General features: G+C 43.3%; 1 protein-coding gene across 7 annotated transcripts in view; it reads right to left on the bottom strand.

Annotated features, from left to right (window-relative positions):
- Window positions 1-18,485, bottom strand: part of SEMA5B (semaphorin 5B) — a 506,649-nt gene extending 488,164 nt beyond the window's left edge. For 4 of the 7 annotated variants that reach the window (XM_072985220.2, XM_072985226.2, XM_072985227.2 and 1 more), the window contains exon 1: window positions 18,222-18,485. The gene's annotated coding sequence lies outside the window, so the exon portion shown is untranslated. The remainder of the gene's footprint in view (window positions 1-18,221) is intronic. The other 3 variants (XM_078376565.1, XM_072985223.2, XM_072985221.2) reach the window with 2 other exon arrangements.
- Window positions 18,486-19,763: the final 1,278 nt, after the last annotated feature.

The following is a 19,763-nucleotide window of genomic DNA, read 5'->3' as shown; positions in this document are numbered from 1 at the left end:
TGGAGGACCACCCTGCAGAATATACAGTATCCACACCACAGAGAAGTAATACCTTGTTCAAACCACTTTTTGTCTCTCTGAAAACTTACTTCCTGCCTCTAGGTTTCCATCACCAACTTCAAAGGTAAGCACAGTGAGCTTAAAAATTGCACAGAACACTTTTCAGATGATGACCCTCCACATTTAGGTGGAAAATTGCAGCTCTTGCTATAAAACCTTTGTACCTGACAATTTTTATCCACCCATCTGTTCACATAAAAAGGTGTCTTTTCAACAACAATCTTGAACATGAATGGGTGAATAAAGCTTTCATACCTCACAAAACTAGGTCCTGAAATATGCACTTCTTAATCTGGACCTCAGAGCTTCCATTAACAACCGTATTAAATGAAATGACGGGGAATTATGACTGGGTGGCTGGATGCAGTTCTTTCCTTTTCTATTCACTGCTTAACCATTCCCCAGAGCAGTAAACACCCCTGCTCTAAAGCACAGGTCAGTTAGTGGCAAACATTCTGTCCTGCAGAACTCTTAATTCTGGGGAAGGTAATGCACCAATGGCAACGGTACAAGAGATGGGCCTTTTGTGCACTGAGATGCCCAATAACACATTGCAGACTTGCGAAGGCTAAGTGTACTAAGCTCGGTTTCTTTCTTTTATCGGCTACAAGAACAAAGCCAGTATACATAATGTAAAGAATTTAAACTAAGAATTAAGGAATTTAGGGAGAGACGTGTAGTCTGTAGAAGACATGGGGATAACTCCAACAGCTCTCTGGCACTCAGAGTAGAAGTGACTTCAGGAGTGATTGTGAAGGAGTCAAGAGAATCAAACCTGCAGAAAAACCTGAATTCTCTCTTCTCACAAATCTGTGAAAGACTCCACTAAAGATAAAGAGTACTCGGTCCTCTTGGATCGGAATGGGGACCTACAGGGAACTGTAGTAAGGGACATGAAGCCAAATAACAATAAAAAGGGTGACATTCCACAACAAAGTCAGAATCCACAATTTGCTCCTTGTATAGGATTCAGATGTTGTAAGCTGAATATATATACAGAACCAGCAAGATGCTCAGTATGAGATTCAGCGTTAGAAACACAGAGCTGATCAAAGAACATTGGCCACATCCTACCCTGTTTCCCCAAAAATAAGACAGGGTCTTATATTAATTTTTGCTCCAAAAACACATTAGGACCTATTCTCAGGGCATTGGTTTTTTCATGTACAGTACAACAATCTACATTTATTCAAATACAGTCATGTCATCTTCTTCTGGTTGCTACACGATGGGGGAGGGCACGGTTTCACTTAATTGGGGCTTATTTTGGGGATAGGGCTCAAATTACAAACATTCTGAAAAATCATACTAGGGCTTAGGTCTTATTTTCAGGGAAACAGGCTATTAGGTTCTAAGCGGCTGCTGATCTAACAGGAGGCGGAGCTTCAATTGTAGCTCCCCTCCTGCTCCCGCTCGCCATTTCCTTTATGAGCTCAATTCAAAGCTATCCTCCAACAACCTACTGCAGAACAAGTACTGTACATACACACACACACACACACACACACACACACAGAGAGAGAGAGAGAGAGAGAGAGAGAGTCCTTGGGATAATGGTCTTCAACTAAAACAATCCCTGGTGTCACACCACATCCAGAAGACAAATATGAATATTCCATCTCTATTCTAGATTGAACTACCATTTAAGGTATGCTAGATTGTGCATTATTGTGTTTAGAATATACTTGTTTAAGTGTAAACAACAATATACACTGTTCTGAACTGTTGTTTTCAGTGATTTAGTGCTGCTTTACTGTCTGTATACTGTCCTGAGGTTCTTGATACAAGGCAAGATATACATATTTTAAGCAAATAAATAAACAAGTCTTCCACTGCTTCAGAAGCTTATCTAAAACTCTTCTAATGAACTGAACCTCACAAGTAATGTGCAAATGGTGTAGATGCAGATAAAATTTGGACAGTGACTAGAAAACTCAAGAAAGGTCCAGGTCATGCAGATGATTAATAATTTTATCAGTCAGAACATTAGGCCACCAGAGTCCAGGTATTTCAGGAGCACTGCATTTTGCACTCCTTCACAGACAGGTTTAGAGAGACAGGAATTAGTCATGCCTAAGGCTTCCCTCTCAAACTGATAGTGTTTCATACTCTTTTCCTCAGTAACAGCCTCAGTGGCAACGATCTGTGGAACTTTCAACATATAAGCTCCAAAACCAGCTGAGAACTCAGATGATGACAGCAAGATAGATTCAACCAGACTCTCCAGTATGCTGTTGGCTCTGACTGGACTTCAGGATCCACCTCAAAGGGGGGGACTTAAATGGGAAACATTTCCAGATGATAGCAAAGGACATAATATCAGCTTCACAGGTAATAGCATAGGACTAAATATCAGCATTCTTCAGCCACCTTGTGAATATCAAGGGAGGTACAGTTGCTGGAGAAGCCAAAGGAACGGTCTCCCACAGGGTAGTGTCCTGGCACCATTACTTTTTAATATTTAAACAAATAATCACTGTTTCCATACTCCAGGAGTTTCATCTACACTGATGATCTTGCCTTAACAGTCCAGAGATAAAATTCTGAGTCCATCAAGCACCAGCTAAAGTCTGTATTGGATCTTTTTAATACATGCTATAAAAACAACCAGATGAAATCAATCCCTTTAAAAACACAGGTCTGCACCTTCCACTTAAGAGATACAGAAAGAAAGCTCTGAGTTATCTGGGAAAGCAAGATTTTGCGAAACTCTCCTACCCCAAAGTATTTGGGTGTTACTGTACTGGGACTGAACCTACAAGAAACAATGTCTAACAGGAAGTTGCCACCAGAAATAAATTACTTAGGAAATTGGCTGCATCAGACTGGGGTGCACACCCTCAAACAATAAGAACAACAGCTTTGTCCCTTTGCTACTCCACAGCAGAATATGCCAGCACTGCATGGTATAAATCAGCACATGCCAAACAACTAGATGTCGCTATAGATGGATCATGCAGGATTAGAACTGGCTGCCTGAAACCCACACTCAAAGAAAAAGTCAGTTATCTAACTGGCATTATCCCTCAGGATATACTGTACAGTGGGGTCTCGACTTACGAACAACCCTACTTGTGAACAATTCAACTTACGAACCTGCCCTGTAGGGGAAATAAGAACTCAACATACAAATTTCCCTCGAGTTATGGACAGGAAAAAAAGTGCCCCCTCCCTCCCCTTAGAGGCTTCTGGAGGGGAAAAAGGGTCAGAAACTTAAAAATAAATAAAAGAAAGTCACTTACCAGGCCTTGGTAGCTCCCAAACAGCAGGAAAAAGAGCAGGAAACAGCTAAAAGCCCACACCAGAAAGGAGCCTGGCAGCCATTTTGTGCTTTCCCCCCTCCCGTTCCTGCACCCTCCTCTCCCCGCCTATCAGCTGATCGGCTGGCTCTGAAGAGGCTTGGGGAGGCTTGCTCAGCACCTAAAAAGCCTGCCTGTGTGTCTTTGTGCTGAAAAAATCAGCACAACATGCTTTAAAACATGATTTAAAATTGGCTTTGTTGGAAAAAAAAGATGTCTAAAGTGCTTTGCAAACTGTTCCCTGCCTTCCTCCTCGTTTCCTGAACCTAAGGGGAAAAAAGAAAAAATATCCCCCTCTAGTGGCAGAAAGCGGAATAGCAGCTTCCCATTAGTTTCTATGGACGGAAAAGAGCAGATACAGATTAAATGGTTTTCAATGCATTCCTATTGGAAATGCAGATTCAACCTACGAACTTTTCGACCTAAGAACCACCTTCCAATACGGATTACATTCGTAAATCAAGACCCCACTGTATACCAACAGGTGCTAGCAAATAACAAATGAAACAAAGTAATAGAGCACCAAACCTATCCACTACATGGACGCCAACCACACAGGTAACAGCTAAAATCGAGGAAAAGTTTTCTGCCCATCTCTCAGGCTCTAAATATTAAAACGGAAGATGCTAGGCTAAACTAATGGAGAGCAAAAACAATACACCTTGCTGAGTGGATAAATGCCAAAGAGTATCTCCCACCAGGATGAGATTCTGACTGGACCATCTGGAAGTCACTTAATAAACTTCAAAGCGGAGTAGAAAGATCAAAGAATAATCAAATAAAAAGGGGCAACTTAAACATAGGGCAATCTTTTGTGAAAGGTGGAGACGTTAAATCAATGCAGCATTTATGTGCATACAATTCGCGCCCTACCACGTGTACAAAAGAAGATGGCGTAAACAGCTGAAACAAGGCTATTGAAGCAGCCTGTTTCTGGTGAAAAAATATTACAATTTGTTTAAACTGCATTTATTTTATAGATATCCATAATTTTAAATTTTGCAAATTTCTGATAGAAAGAAAGAAAGAAAACCCTTCTGCACCTACAGAAAACAAAGACCAAGATGAAAACAAAAATTGCTATCTGCACGTACCACACAACTCTGGCAATGCAAACAGTTTGAGATTTCCAAACTCCACCTTGTGAACACAGAAAGCAAGGGAGACTGAGGAGGAACAGTATGGTAACATCATGTGCAGACAGGGATAGCTGCCCTTTGAATCCCTGAAGACTACTGAGGGGCAGTAAATCCAACATGGGATCCTGTACTAAGTCCTTTCTTCTCAACAATGAGCAGAGTGATTTTGCTTATGCCAGATGTTTCAAATGTGTCTCAGATTTCACTGTAATGACCAGAAAAAGATCCTTGTAAATTCTTGTTTATTTCATCCTCAAGGATAAAAGCAAAACTTTTTTTCCTTGCCAAATAATGATACAAGGGCTTTTATTCATTTTTCCCTTCTCATGATTGTTCTGTTCACACAAACGCACTGCAAAATCCAAGGTTTAAAAACATATTTTTGTGCAAAACAAATGTTTTTGCACAGAATAAATATTCTTTTCTACAAATGTTGTTTTTTCTTAAAAATTGCTTTTTTTCTTCATGTAGGGCTTCAAACCTTGCACTGGGTGACAATTATTTCATTTGGGTGTCTTGATGGCCCAAAAGACATTGTTTTTCATCAAGGATGAGATGATGTCTGAATACTGTGTTTCCCCGAAAATAAGACAGGGTCTTATATTAATTTTTGTTTTAAGAAACACATTAGAGCTTATTTTCAGGGGATGTTTCTTTTTTCATGTACAACAATCTACATTTATTCAAGTACAGTCATGTCATCTTCCTCTTCTGGTTGCTGCACAATGGTGGGATTTCACTTAACTGGGGCTTATTTTTGGGGTAGGGCTTATATTGCGAGCATCCTGCAAAATCACACTAGGGCTTATTTTCAGGTTAGGTCTTATATTTGGGGAAACGGTTTTTGTTAGAACAGAGAATAGTTTTCTTCCTGTAAAGGTACAAATACAAACAAGAGAAGAGGAGTCTTAATGCAAGAACAATTTCTAGCTGAACTTGAAGTCGCACTGCTTAATGCAAACAGTTTGAGATCACTTATGAAAATGTCCCCAAGAGGAACCATCAAAATAACACTAGCAAGTCAACAATTTACAGTGGGAATTGCAATTGTGATCCCACAGATTTTGCCAGACTGCAGTTCTCACCATCCTTCACTACTGCTTATGTTAGCTAGAATGAGAATTCCAGTTCAACAGCATCTGAATATTGCGCATTCATGGTTTACAATATTTTTTTTTCTATGCTTCCTGTGAACAACAATTCTAATGTATGCCTGTGAGGGTTCAGTTTTCGGGGCTGTTTGTTCTCCAAATAAAGGACGAGTCGGTTGAGGTAAATCAAAAGGTTCCGTATTTATTGCAACATCAACTCCAACAGGGTTTACTCCTAAGAAGGGGTTCAGAGACTCTTGCAACACGTTACTTGGTTTTAATGGGGTCCATAAACTATTTACAAAAGGGTTGGTTATCTCTGGGTTCCAAGGTCCTGTTAATATCAGCACAGTCCCCTGCCCAGGGTCCAATTCTTCCTCCAAAGAGATCAACGGAATAGTCTCTTCGTCTCCACTCCACTCGCCCCAGGACGACCCGTCTCCACCATCAACTCCCCAGGGGCCGGGTAACCCCCCAACTTCCTCAACTCGGCTATATACCATTGCTTCTTACGTTCTAGTTCCCGTGCCACGGCTTCTCTTTCCTCTCGGAGCTTCCTCCTCCACTCCTTTGCCTCCGTCTCACCCCAGTATGACGGGCGAGGCTTTAGCCCAAGTTGACGGCGTTTCTCGGCCTCCTCATGGGGGACTCGGACCTGCTCCCATTTGTGGGTCCAGGGATCCTCCATCCAGATCCACTCCCATCCCCCCGGTATCTCTGCCGGCTTCCCTCTTATATCTCCCGCCGCCGCCTCAATCTCCTCCCTCCTTCTTCCTGCCAAAGACTTCCCGGGTCCCGGGGAAAAGGTTAACCCTTTCAGCGTCGCCTCCAGGTCTTGGGTATCTACCCCTTTATCCAAGGTAAGGGGTTCGGCGACCACTTGTTCCCAATCAGGGGTCTCCACGCCTTTCTCTTCCCGACACGTTGGGGACGGAGGTGGGGATGTCTGGGTGTGTAGGGTTCTCTTTGAGAGCGACGGCACTCCCACTAAGGCCTCCACTTTGGGGGCCTCACAATGCCCTCTTTGGGAGGTCTATGATTGCCAACTCTATTCAAACAACTATCTATTGTGCTTTAGAGTGATAATGGGGCAGATTTTTTTCATCCATTAAAGTCAACAGAGGCAGCTTTGTAACTGGCAGCAGAACTTAATATTGGGAAACCAATGCTGGGAAACCAATACTGACTCTCACCAGCTTAACAGAAAACCAATGGAATCAGACATTTACTACCTAAGCCTAATATAAAGAAGATATATCAAGATACTCCATTAGTAGCACTAATTTTGAAACCTTAAAAACTGATGACCACACAAAGGAGAGGGTACAAAAGACATGATTTTCTGATGTACATGTGGCTCATCACTGTTCTTGGAACAGGTTATTTCCAATTATATCTCAAGCAACTTGAAGGGAGTATTTTTTTTCCCTGTGGCCCCTCTTGCAATAGGGAATGCTGACTCAAAACCTAAGATCTAAACATAAATGCTAAGAGATATAAAGTCAGTATCCATCAACGGGTGCACCTAGACCAGTGATGGCGAACCTATGGCATGCGTGCCACAGCTGGCATACAGAGCCCTCTCTGTGGGCACATGAGCCGTAAGTCACCACAGAGAAATACTTACCCCTCCTCCGATCTCTGATTTCGGCACTCCCCTCTGCTGGTGCAGTGGTCCAGCAGAGGGGTGCAATGGCGACCATTACTGGTCTCGCCCAATGGAGGATTGGAGGACCAGTAAGTATTTATTTGTTAATATCATCGGGGGGGGGGGGGGAGAAATCAAGCATTTAACCCTTGCAGTGCAGGAGCAGTCATTTTTTCTACACTAAAACCTCACCATTCAGGTTTTAATTGCAGTATTGGCAGTTTGAAATAATTAACTTTGTGTTGCAGTTTGGGCACTTGGGTTCAAAAAGGTTCATCATCACTGACCTAGAACTTCGGCAGGGCAACAGATAGGTATACAATATGTTGGTTTGTAAAGATGATACTCTCTCAACTAAACCCCACAACTTGAGAATTTTATAGGGAACATGGTAGCAGTGCATATTGACGGACATGTCCTTACTGTTCATAACCCCACAAGACTCTCTGAATGAACGGAATACAGTAAATCTGTGGGAGCAGGGAAGGGAAGAGATGAATTTTAATATATCCCACAGGCTTGCCCACAGCATTTTGGAAAATGTCAGCAAAATGTCCTGTCTCATTCACCTCCACAGGCTTTACCTTCCATTATGTAATCCTAACACATATGGAGGGCACCAGGTTGGGAAAGGCTGTTCCATGAAACAAACAGAGCTGCTATCAAGGAACTACAATCCCCATGCCATACATCTTTCCAAGTCTTAATATGTTGCCAAGAACCAATGTCCCAATACAAGAATGTATTTGCTCTTTCAAATGACTGAATTGAGGGTTGTTGTTTTTTAACCTTTTTCTCTCCCCCCCCCCCCGCCCCTTTCTTCTTCATCTTTTTTTGTACTTATTTATTTAAACTCAACCACTAACATTGCTCTTAGGCAGCACATTATTTTAGGGCTTCTGTGAAACAGCTTGATCCACCCGTTCTCGGTAGTGTCACTGCAATCTAGGAACTTATGTCCCAAAGAAGAATTAATAAATAAGCAATTAGAAACACAAAAACAAAAACAACATTAAAATTGGGGTAGGGTAATTACCTCATAATTCTTAAAGCCCCTGCAGCCAAATCCAGCCTCACAGGACAACTCCAACACATATTGATATGAAGAGCTTATTCCAAAAGAAAGATGTTTCACTTATTTCAAAGACACATAAGGGGGAACAAACGCCATTTACAATGCCACACTTTATTATTTTCCGGTGCTGAGTCACAGGCAAACTACAGCACAAAGCCAGTCAGTTATTCTCCAAGGAAAAATGTTGTATTTGTTACAAGTCAAAATGCTTAAACATAATAACATATCACTCACTTTTACAGACATCAAAAACCACCCCAACTATTTGTAAAAGCTATTTGCCAACTTTTGCAAGGTGTTTTGCTACTTAGAAGAAAAATAATTCCAGGACAAAAAAAAATCCTCTCTCTCACACAATAAAACTCCACCAGAAAGCTTTATTAAAACCTAACCTTGTACTCAGGAATGCAATGCAAGCAGAAGTCACACCATTGTGCTATGTCCATTGACTCCAGCATATACCTAAAGCATCTTGAAGGTAAGAGCTTGGCAGCAGATGTGTGAGTTCTGCCATGTCTGGAAAGACATAACAACAAAAAAGCAAGGAGTACAGCAGAAGCAGAGCACACTCTCACAGATTAGAAAAATCAATTTTCTGCAACACAATTCCCAGAACCACCCAGTCTGCACAGGAAAATGGTCATGTCAACACAGACCTTTAAGTCACCAGCCACACAGAGTGGCCAAGCAGTGAACACGAGTGCCTGAAACAAGACTATGGTAAGCATCCAGCTACTAAACCTGGCATAACTACAGACCTGCAGATATATGCAATCGCCTTTCTCTAAATGAACTACAGCAACCTTCACCATTGCAATACCTTCCAGATGTTTTGGATTACCACTCCCATGGTCATTTGAATCCAGCGCATACAGAGAGAATCACACTGGGGAAAACAGAGGTAGAGGCACAAAGGAAAAAACAGCAATCTGAAGAGGACTTCCAAGCCAGGGGTGGGGAACCCTACAGATGTTGTTGAAGTTCAACTTGCCCTACACCCTTGTCTAACCGGGGCCAATCAAAGGTGAAGTCCCACAAGTTGGGTAAGTTGGGTCACAGGTTCCCCCTCAGCAAGGCAACAAAGGACAGTAAAGAAATGCAGAAGTCTGCAATGCAGATAACAACTTACAAGCGCTTCCCAAAAGTTAGGCGAAACAAAGAGTGCACCTGAGCCAGAAAAAGCATAAATACAATGTCAAACTTTTGCTCCAACTATCTTTGCAGCATAATAACTGACTTAGAGAAAACCAAGAAGAGAGAGAGAGAGAAAAGGTGGAGGGAGGAGAGGCAGCAGGGAACCAAGCTGGAATACATTTCCAGGATATTACTGTCTACCTTGGAGAGAGAGGTAATGTTGATGCTTGTCACATTCCAGTAATAAAGCTTGCATCAACTCAAATAGTACAGGATCAGGATTTCGGTTTTCCGGAGTTGGGTTCTCCCCTCCCCTCCCTCCCCCCCACACACTTATGAGAGACTGGAAACAAATTAACAACAGGTTCAGTGTTTGAAATTCCAGTTAGATGTCGTGGACCAGCATGCAATCCTTGCAGGCATGATAAAATTATAACTGCAAGGGCAGCCATACCACACTGCAATACCTTTGAGAGGCACTCAGGTAGTAAATCAAAATAATGAAAATTAGAATGCTGCAGCTTATGACCCATATATGGGGCTGTCAGGGTCTTGTGTGCTGCTAAAATTACTTCTCCTCCCCCCCTCCCATGCCAAAACAAGCAAGCTGACACTTGGCACAGACTCCATTTATTCATTCAAAATGCACGCTTGAACTGCCTGGTAACAACTTTTTTCATCATCATTCTTTGGCAGAGAGACTATCAACAGATAGCACAATCTGAGTTATCTTGGTGTCCTCAGACAGGTGATGGTTCACCAGAATTCAGAGAACTGGCTGGTTGGGACTCATGAAAATTGTTGTCCAAAATGTCAGGAGCAAGATGCCCACTAAGCTGGACAGGCGCACGCGCAAGAGTCTTTACCTCCCTGCAAGCAGCTGTCTTCCACCTCCACACAGCGATAGCGATAGGTTCTGGTCATGACGTAACCCAGCGCACGGGGGAGGCAGAGTTGCACACACATGCAGGGGCAAAGTCACACACGAGAGAGAGAGAGAGAGAGAGAGAGAGAGAGAGAGAGAGGAGGGGGGCTGAAAATTAGGGGGTATGTTGTTCAGGAGGGCACCAGGTTGGCTACTCCACCACAGTCCATTTGATATGAAGAATGGGCATGGGAAGCTAGGGTTAGTCTTTAGTCATACTAAAGAGCAAATTGACTGAAATAAAGTCTTAATTACCCACTAAAATCCAACGATTTCAGGTGTTCGACACTAGATTCAAATTCTGATCCCAAACCTAGCATGATTCATGTTGTGGCTATGGGAAGCATTCCTTACTAGACAACTTAAGCCAAAAGCATAGGTGATTTGCCATGCAAGATTATTTATTACCTATCCTACAACTGGGGGGGGGGGGTGTTAAAGCAAGCAAAGTAGTCGTAAGTAATTTTGTCCAGCAAGGGTGTTTTCGCAAAATGATAAACAAGAGGTAACTGGCTTTTCACATCACAAGAAAGCAATGCTGACAGTTATGTAAATGCTGTGGGAATTGTCACATGCAAAGAAGAGAAATACGTACATCCCCATAGAAGTAGTACAAGCTATATTTGCACCAAAGGAAGACCAAATGGAAACATATTGTGAGTATATCAATGTGACGCAATGCATGGGATTTGGTGAGAAAACAATCTTCTGCCAGCAGTCATAGGAACATTGACTAGTGTGAGAACTGTTGTTTTATTTCCTGTATATCACCTCGGGTTTACAAGGTCATAAATGTAAACAAAATGAACACTTGAATTAATAATTACATACAAGCTCAGAGTGACTTCAGATGTTCCATTTTGGAACAGAAATGGAAATCACAAGCCCCAAGCCTCTGCCTATTTCCACACCCTGCTCACAGGCTTCCCAACAGCATCTGGCCAGGAAACATGGTGCAGGACTATAATAGTATTATTATTGTTTGCACTAATACTGTATCCCACTTTTTCCTAAATGACCTCAAGCCAGTCCACTTCATGGTTCCATGGAGACTTCAATTTGGATTCCAAGTACACTACGCTTGGTCTCAGACCGACAAGGGAGATAGTTGAGATCAGTGGTTCTTAACATTTGCTCCTCCAAATGTTTTGGAACTCTCACTCCCTTGTTATTGGCCATGCTAGCTGGAGCTTTTATGAGCTGAAGCTCAAAGCTGAAGACCAAAGGCTGAGACTGACTGGTTTAGGCAGACAGGCATCTGGTCTTATCTAGGAAGATGCCACCTAAGAGTAGGATCCAGAATTCAATATACTTGATAAGTTATAAGGTGACAGGTACAGTATGTCATTTTATAAGTCTGAAAGAGTAGGGCTCAAGAGACCTGGGTTCAAATTCCTGCTTGGCCATTAAAATTTACTAGAGAATCACAACAGGTGTCACTCTTTACATACCTCCGAAACTGTATTAAGACTGCCAGAAGCAATTTACGAGCATACAACAATTACAACAGGGTATATTCACTGAAATCAATGGGACTTAATAAATTCTGGGTCGAACAGTCTCTTTTTAACAATAAAAAAACAGCATTTTTATTTCCCTTGCCCAGCTAATACACATACAGTCTGTCTTGGGCATCCATACATCTTCTGTAAATGAATAAAGGGTGTGTGCTAAGACGTTATTTCTCACATGGTGAGACTGAAGTACAAAGGGGGAAAAAGCATGGCGTTCCTGTACTCTTAATCACTCAATGCTGTAAGCTGCCTTGAATCCTTTTCAAGGAGAAAGGAGGGGTAAAACTATTTTCAATCAATCAATCCATCAATCACTCCACTTGCAGCAAGATAAAGTCTGAAGATATTTTCCCTGCCAAGGAAGGACAACATATTTGATGGAAAACCTGCTTGGTAATGTCAGCACGATGTTTACCACTTTAAACAAATGTCTTAAGTTCAAAATGAAAATTCAAAAATGAAGAAGTTCAACACAAGCCTAGTTAACATCAGAATATGTTAGTAGCACTGAGTATGCAGCAACTGGTGGCGAACACAGTGACTATCTTTCTGTTACTGGTTACAGGCGAACACATTTTGCAGTGTGTGTTTAAAGGTATTTCAGTAGTTATAATTACAGTAAACCATTATTGTCACCATTGGTTGAGTATCCACTCTCCCAATGAGTAAAACTTCCAAGGAGTAAAACTACCTTAGAGATTTAATAGAGATTAACATCACAGGACAGGACACGGTCGCTGCAATAGATTCTCAGATTCCAGCAGGCGGAATCAGCCATAGGATCTGGAATGGCAGAAGAATTCATTGGACTGCATCGGGTTTTGTCCAAATGCCATTCTGGTCTCTGTAGCTTTGGGCTTGGGAGTACCTCTCAATGCATCATTGATACAATAGCATGGCCAACTGCAAAGAGGGCAGCTTCCAGTGGCCAGATAGAAAAACAACCTGGTACAACCAAACTAGAACTAGATGAGAACCAACACAGCTTACCACCCACAACAGTATCCAAAACAAGACCATATAAATTAAGCCCACTGCTCTGTTCCAGTATAACAACTAACAAAGAGAGAAAACATAACAAAGAGAGAGAAGGTAACAAAAGTCTTTTAAACTCAACCCTTATTAGAAATGTACAAAACCCCAAAATAGTTTCATTATATTTCTGTCCTCATGATCTGATGATAAAGAAGTAGATGGGAAAAAAATGAGGACACCTTTCAAGCTGAATTCAAGGCAACTGGAACTGGAATAGTGCAAAGCTTTTTTTTTTTAAGGTTGAGAAAGGTTGAAGTCACTCTTTCAATAAATGCATCAACAAGGTAAGCAGACCCTCTATTTTACCAGGGCCTTTTTAATACTGTGCAGTCTAAAACAAATCCTGTTCATTTAGGAACATATATTCCTAAATGTTTTTAAATCTCTGACAAAAAACATAAAAGGAGTTTGTGAACATTCAGTAACTAAAATACAAGAGTAACAGACAGATACACTTTCTGCCCTTTCCCACAAAAAAATACATTCTTACACAATCAGAGCCTAAGCTTTTTGTATTCTAGATTTAAGAAGAACATCAGTTATACAGTATTCTAAGAATTAATTTTAAAAATTTATTTCAACTTTATAGGTAAAGTTAAATATTTTAATACACTTCATGGGAGGAATCTGTGTGCCCAATCAATCAATAACATCCAGCAAGGGTGAAATTCAGTGAGTTCTAAAAAGTAGCTAAGGGGGGGGGGGGGGAGACCCAAAATGTCAATTTCTGCAAAATGTAGAAAACAGCTATGAAAACTATGTCAAAGACATTTTTAGGAACAAGCCAAATTGAGGGTTTAATTTTGTGAACCTTCATACTAATTTAAGGAATACTTTAACCAGGGTTTTTTGGACAAAGTAATATATGCATGCATACTCAGATGTAATTCCAGCTGGTTTTTTTCCTAGGTAAGCAAGTATAGGATTGCAGCCACAGACCACAGAAAACTACTGTGGCTAGAGATGGGATATTTATATACAAATATCAATACAGTACTGTATCCCATGTCTAACTGTGGCTTATCTAGTTCATAGCTCAGGCCATTACAAATCAAGGCGAATTAAGTTAATACTGTGCTAAACCTTTCCCAGTTTAATAATCAAACTGGTCTGACTCATTTCCAATCTGAATGTGGCTTGAAATCATACAGTAATTATATTTAATTCAAAATGCAATATAATTCAAAATGCATCTGTGATAAATCTAAACGAGTCACAAAATCATTTAGCACAAGGAAGCTGAAGCAATATTTCTCTTGTAAAACCAACCGAAGTCGACATCACACTCAGATGAGAAGAACTACTCTTAAGAACAAAATTACCCAAGGTGGATTATCTCAAAATCACATACTAGTGGTTGGAACAGCATATGTCAGTCAACGTGTAAAACGAAACACATGTACAGACATACAAAGTCCTTCAAGACGCTGTTTGATGCTGCCCCCTTTTGCCAAGCAAAGTCAACAGCCGAAATACTTACTAAAACTTTTCATATCTTGTATAGCTTTCAGTGAAACTTATTTATACAAAACCATTGTGAACTCCTGACAGACATATATGTCAAAAATATTATAAATCATGATTATGAGGTTTAAAGAAGGAGCTAATTGCAAAAAGATGCACTTCTTTTAAAAACAAATAATTTGCTAATCTTTCTTGACAATAACATTTCCCTTTTCACCTCATTTCACAGATCTCAAATTTGTTTCACTACCAAGTTTGGAAAACTATACCTGAGTAAGAACAGAAAGCTCAACACCTATGATACAAAGCACTTACTTCTGAGTAAGCATGTATACTATGGCATTACGAATCTTAAGACCTCTGAACAAGGTCACGATCCACTAGATCTAAACAAACTCTCCAATGCTTGTGTCTAATGACTGACTGCATGTGTTAAGTTCAATTACATCCTCCAGAGAAGGTATGCTATGGAAACCACACAATGTTCCCTACTGCCCAAACAGCTGCTGTAACTACAATGCAGGACAGCAATCAAAGCCAATTTAGAATACATTGTTGGCCAGGAGCAAAGTGTATAATACCTAGAGCCAGTCAAGTTATCAATGTCCCACCTTCATGGAAGAGTTTATCATTTCAAGTTCTACTGTTTCTACTCCCATAGAACTCCCCCTGCTGTGTACTTAGCCTCCTAAGAGTTATGATGCAGAGCCTCCCGTAACAGCTTCCCTATTCGCACCTATAAAACTTAACCCATCTCCCTGCAGAACAGGTGTCTGAGCATCCCACTGTGTGGGTAACTTAGAATCCTCTAGGATAGGCTATGTTCCTCTGTCCACGCCTCTGTCTTCCAAAACAAGCAATTACCTAAAATAAACTCCCACATGCACAAACTGAAGGTTTCCCTAAAATGAGAAGCTAACTACATTACAATCAAAAAAGCAAAACTTCCCCTTCCTCCCACCCCAACCAAATCGAGAACAATATCCACAAAAGAGAATCCAGGGATACTGTCCAGAAATAGAAGTCCCTACAAGAACGTACAGTTATGTACACACTGCGATGCAGTGATACCTGCTATGTGGATACACAGAGTGATGCCGGATGGCAGCGTCACTTCCAGCTCTTATTTAAAGCAAGTTCCAGAATACTGTAAACATATCCAAAAAAGAAGACTCCTTTTAGTGATAGACAGAACGAAAAGGCAAATAAGTGAAATGAAGAGATTACAAAAAAAACCCACACACATACAAAAACCCCATTAACCTCACAAAAATCATAATTTAAAAATGACAGTATTATTCTTTGTTTGAAGCAACTCATATTTGCCACACATCTATCAGGGTATTGTATGTGTAAACTGATTATGAGTTCATCATATACACACGTACAATACCTACATACAAACAGATGACTAATAGCAAACATCCAAAGCTACAGGATCATGATGAGCTGCAGTGTCTTTTCTCTCGGAGTGCCACACACAGCAGGATGGCTCTGAAATGAGGGATACACCTTGTGTTCTGACATCACCTCTGTAAGGTCATGGAACACAGGACAAAACCAAAATATATATTCTTCAAAATATGAATGGTCCAGCAACTTTTAAAGCATAAAGCAAAAGCAGAAGTAACAACTGTTCCAACCAGTTCCACAGTCTTCATGACTCTTACTCAAAAGCCTTGAAGAAGTTCCAACCCAAAGGTTAGGACAAGGAACAGCAAACACACCTGAACTGCTCTTAACTTTCTCTCTGCTTTCCTGCACCTTCACACACTTCAAGGTGAAACAGCACCTTCCAGACTCCAGCTACATAATTTTACTCTGGAGAATTTATGAATCATCCAAACCCATCTGAAGGAGGACACACAACTTTGAGTGAAAGGGAAAGAAGCACACCATTGGAGTCTATGTTGTTTTAAAAAGCAGCTATTTTAAAACCCTGAGTAATCCGCTTAAATATCAGCTGAGTTACCCAACTCCCACCTCATTCCCATTTTTTTTTTTTGCAACTAGATGTCTTTTCTACTGTTGCTGCCTTACAGAACAGACACACAAAAGGCAGTGAAGTCTTCCATGAACAATGCTGATGGCTACATCTCATCAACTGCAAACATTCCCCACCTCTTTCACCAGAGGAATTCCACCCCTTTTCTCCCGCCACTCACCTCCCCCAGTCTATACTCTAATGTTTAGAAAGACAGAGAAGCAAAACAGCTCTTGTTCAAACTTCAGTCTCATTCAAGCAGCTTTGCCCCCTTTCCCCCTCCCTCACCACGGCAGTTCGATCAATTTTGTACCATGAAAATCAAGTGTGGGCTTTTCCTTTTCAATCTGAACTAGAACTTGGGGGGGTTGTGATTTTAAAATCCATAAATAAATCAATATGCATAACGATCTGAAGCAGACTTTTCATTTTACCCTGGAAGAAAGTAAGGAGAAAACAAATGCTGGAATCCCTCATGAAGGAGATGAAGGAAAAATGAGTATTGGTTTAAAGAGCAGGAATGAACTTTAAAAGTCAGGAGTCGTGTGCCTATTGTTTGCGTAGGCATCTAACTTCCCATTCCAGCACCACCTCTCCCACAAGCCTCAAAGTAAGCAAGTTTCCAGACGACTACGGCTTATTTTTCTGTAGCACTGAACCCCCCCCCGGGCTGTCAGTCTCTGAAATGGTCTCTTACCACCACAATCTCCAGCCCGCCCACCCCTCCTCCCATCTTCTAAGTAGCAACATTCTGAATAAACTCACACAACAAGGCAGCAAGTGGAATAGTTTAAAAATTCGATATCCATCAACTTTTGTTTTGATAACAGTGTGGTAGGGCAGAGGAGGTTGCTGCGTGCATCTATCCACGATTTCTTGGAGGCAGGATCCCACCGCCGCCCCCCCCCCATCTTCCCCGCTCCCTTCCCCGAATCCCCTTCCTCTTATTTCCAACAATGCATGAAACCAGAGCGCCGTGCAAGCTTCTCCCCGCTTCCCTCTCCCTCTCCCCTCCGCTTTTGATCTTCATCAGGACGTGAGCAGAAAGTTAATGGGGCCACCCCTACCACAAAGGCAAATTACCATCTGAACAAAAAAAGAGAGAGAAAGAGAGAGAGAAAGGAGGACGAGAAGAAATATTAATATGTATCCTCGCTGCTTCCAACCGGCCCTTCTCTCCAAGCTCTCTCACCCTCTTCTGTTACCCCCCCCCCCAACAAGCTACCTCGGTGCTTCCAACCCCACGAACACACAAGGGGCAGAGGAGGGAAGGAGAGGGATGTAAATAGAAGGAGCCATCACGAACCAAGGAATCTCTATGTTTATCGCATCTTCGGAGTTGCAACTACTGAGAGACCATCCTTGGGTTCCGGGAACCGAAGGCGGGGGGGGGGGGTTGATGCGCAAGGCAACCAAATAGGGGGATGAGGTAAGGGGGCCCCTTCGCCCAGCCGCTTAAACAACAAGGCTCCCGGAACCCATTCGCCCCAGGACCATCATCAACACCACGCCGTTTGGCTACGAGCGACGAAAACCAGAAGGCGGCCCCACGGACGGCAGCCGGAGCGCGGGTGGCAGCGATGCCCCGTTTCTCCCCAACTCTGTCTCTTCAGGCGCAAACTCAATCGCCCGCCCGCCTTTCTGCACTGGCCAAAGTGCCTCCCTCCCCCCCCACTTCTCTATCCCCCTCCCACGCACACACGAGTACAAGTTCCTCAACTTTGTAACTCCTTCCTCCGTGGCCGAGACCGGAGAGTGTGTATGTGAGAGAGAAAAAACACGGGTACCGATGTCTCCCCCTCCCCTCGAGGCGCACACGCTACCACGGCAAAACCGACGTGCTTGGGACTTACCCTTCCGCGAAGCCTCCCGGGCGAGGTTGGCGTTTGCAACGAACCCTTCACACGTCCATCTTCACGCCGAAGGGAGGGGGAAACAAGACGAGGGGCGAAAGAAGGGTCCAGCCAAAAAGAAACCCCCCTCCACCGCCACTAGCCCTCGGGAAAGCCCAGCGATCCTGGAAGCCCCGCTCCACCGCCTCCGGGGCGACGAGGCAGCCCTCCGCGCGCAGGATCCCCGGCAAACTGCAGTCGCCTTGGAGTTTCGGCTGAAGTCCTCGCCTTCGCCTCCTCCTCCTCCTCCTCCTCGCTTCCCGTCTCTCTCCTTCGCCGTCCAGCCTCCTATCAGAAACGCTTCAGCCCCCTGATTCCGGCAGGAGGGGAGGGGGAGCGAGGCGGGAGAAAAGAGGCGGGAGCGAAGGCAGAAAGGCGCGGGGCGGGGGGGGGGGTCGCCTCGGCGCTGATGTCAAGGAACCTCTCCAGAAGTAAGGGGCGCCTGTGCCGCCGCTCGCCGCCAACAAAGCAGCCGACCCCCCGGGGGGGGGGGCCTTGAGGCACACGTTGGAAAGACTGGGCTGCACGGAAAACGAGCCACCTTTCTCAACGAAGCCAGCTCCAGCTTTGGAAAATAAACCTTTGGAGAGTCTTCAAACTCTTTTTTGAGTACTGTAGTTCTTGATCTCCGCAAAGGTTCCTTCGTCTTCCCATCCGCTCCTCTGCCTGCCTTCAATCCCCCCCCCAAACACACACACACACAATCCTCTCTGCTCCTCACCTAGAACGGTCGCCGATGGGTCGCTGTTTCATCCACCGCGTGGGTTGCCCGCCTCTCCTTGAGGGTTTTTTTTTCCCCCCAGTTCCTCCTCTCGCCGTCCGCGCCGATTACCTTTCCACCTAACGCACGCACTCATGCAACGTGGATCGGGGCTGGTGGACTTCCAAAGAGAGCAAATGATCCAGGGTAGCAAAGCACAGTGGGAGGGGGAGAAAAAAGCCGGGGCATTTTATTTACCTCCTTGCGTGTGCACCGATCGCCAGAGCTGGGAGCGGCGAGGAGGAGGTCTCTGCAGAGAAAGCAGAGAAGTTGCAGCGAGTGAAAACTTGAACCCTTCCCTCCCTCCCCCGAATGTCTTAATGCCTCGCGTGGATTTCTTGAGAGAGACGAGCGTTACCCAGAGGCTGTCCGCGCTCCCTTTTCTTTTCTTTTCTTCCCCCCCCCTCCGTGGTGCATGCGCAGGTGCCCGCCCAGCCCTCGCACTCTCCCAAAGTCGAAGACTTCAGCTTGCAAGCGCAACCTGAACCGTAGAGGGCAGTAAGGGATTAATTAAAGAGCCGCCTTCTCTCGGGTCAGGTTAGCGCCGGAGATGCCGCACGGAAAGAGATCGAGCCCTTTAATGAAGCGTGTCGAAAATCTAAACGGAAATCCCTAGGAAGAGAGATAATAAAAGCGTTACGATGTGCATCGAAAACTCTGAACCAGTGGTGAGGGAAATAAATTTGCAGCACAAAAAAAACGCGGTTCCGATCGCGGCTTGCGAGCGGCGTCCAGCCAGGGGG

Source organism: Pogona vitticeps, chromosome 1, assembly GCF_051106095.1.
Source record: "Pogona vitticeps strain Pit_001003342236 chromosome 1, PviZW2.1, whole genome shotgun sequence".
Lineage (NCBI taxonomy): Eukaryota > Metazoa > Chordata > Lepidosauria > Squamata > Agamidae > Pogona > Pogona vitticeps.
Note: the sequence above shows the minus strand (reverse complement) of the source record. Positions and strands in the feature narration are given on the sequence as shown.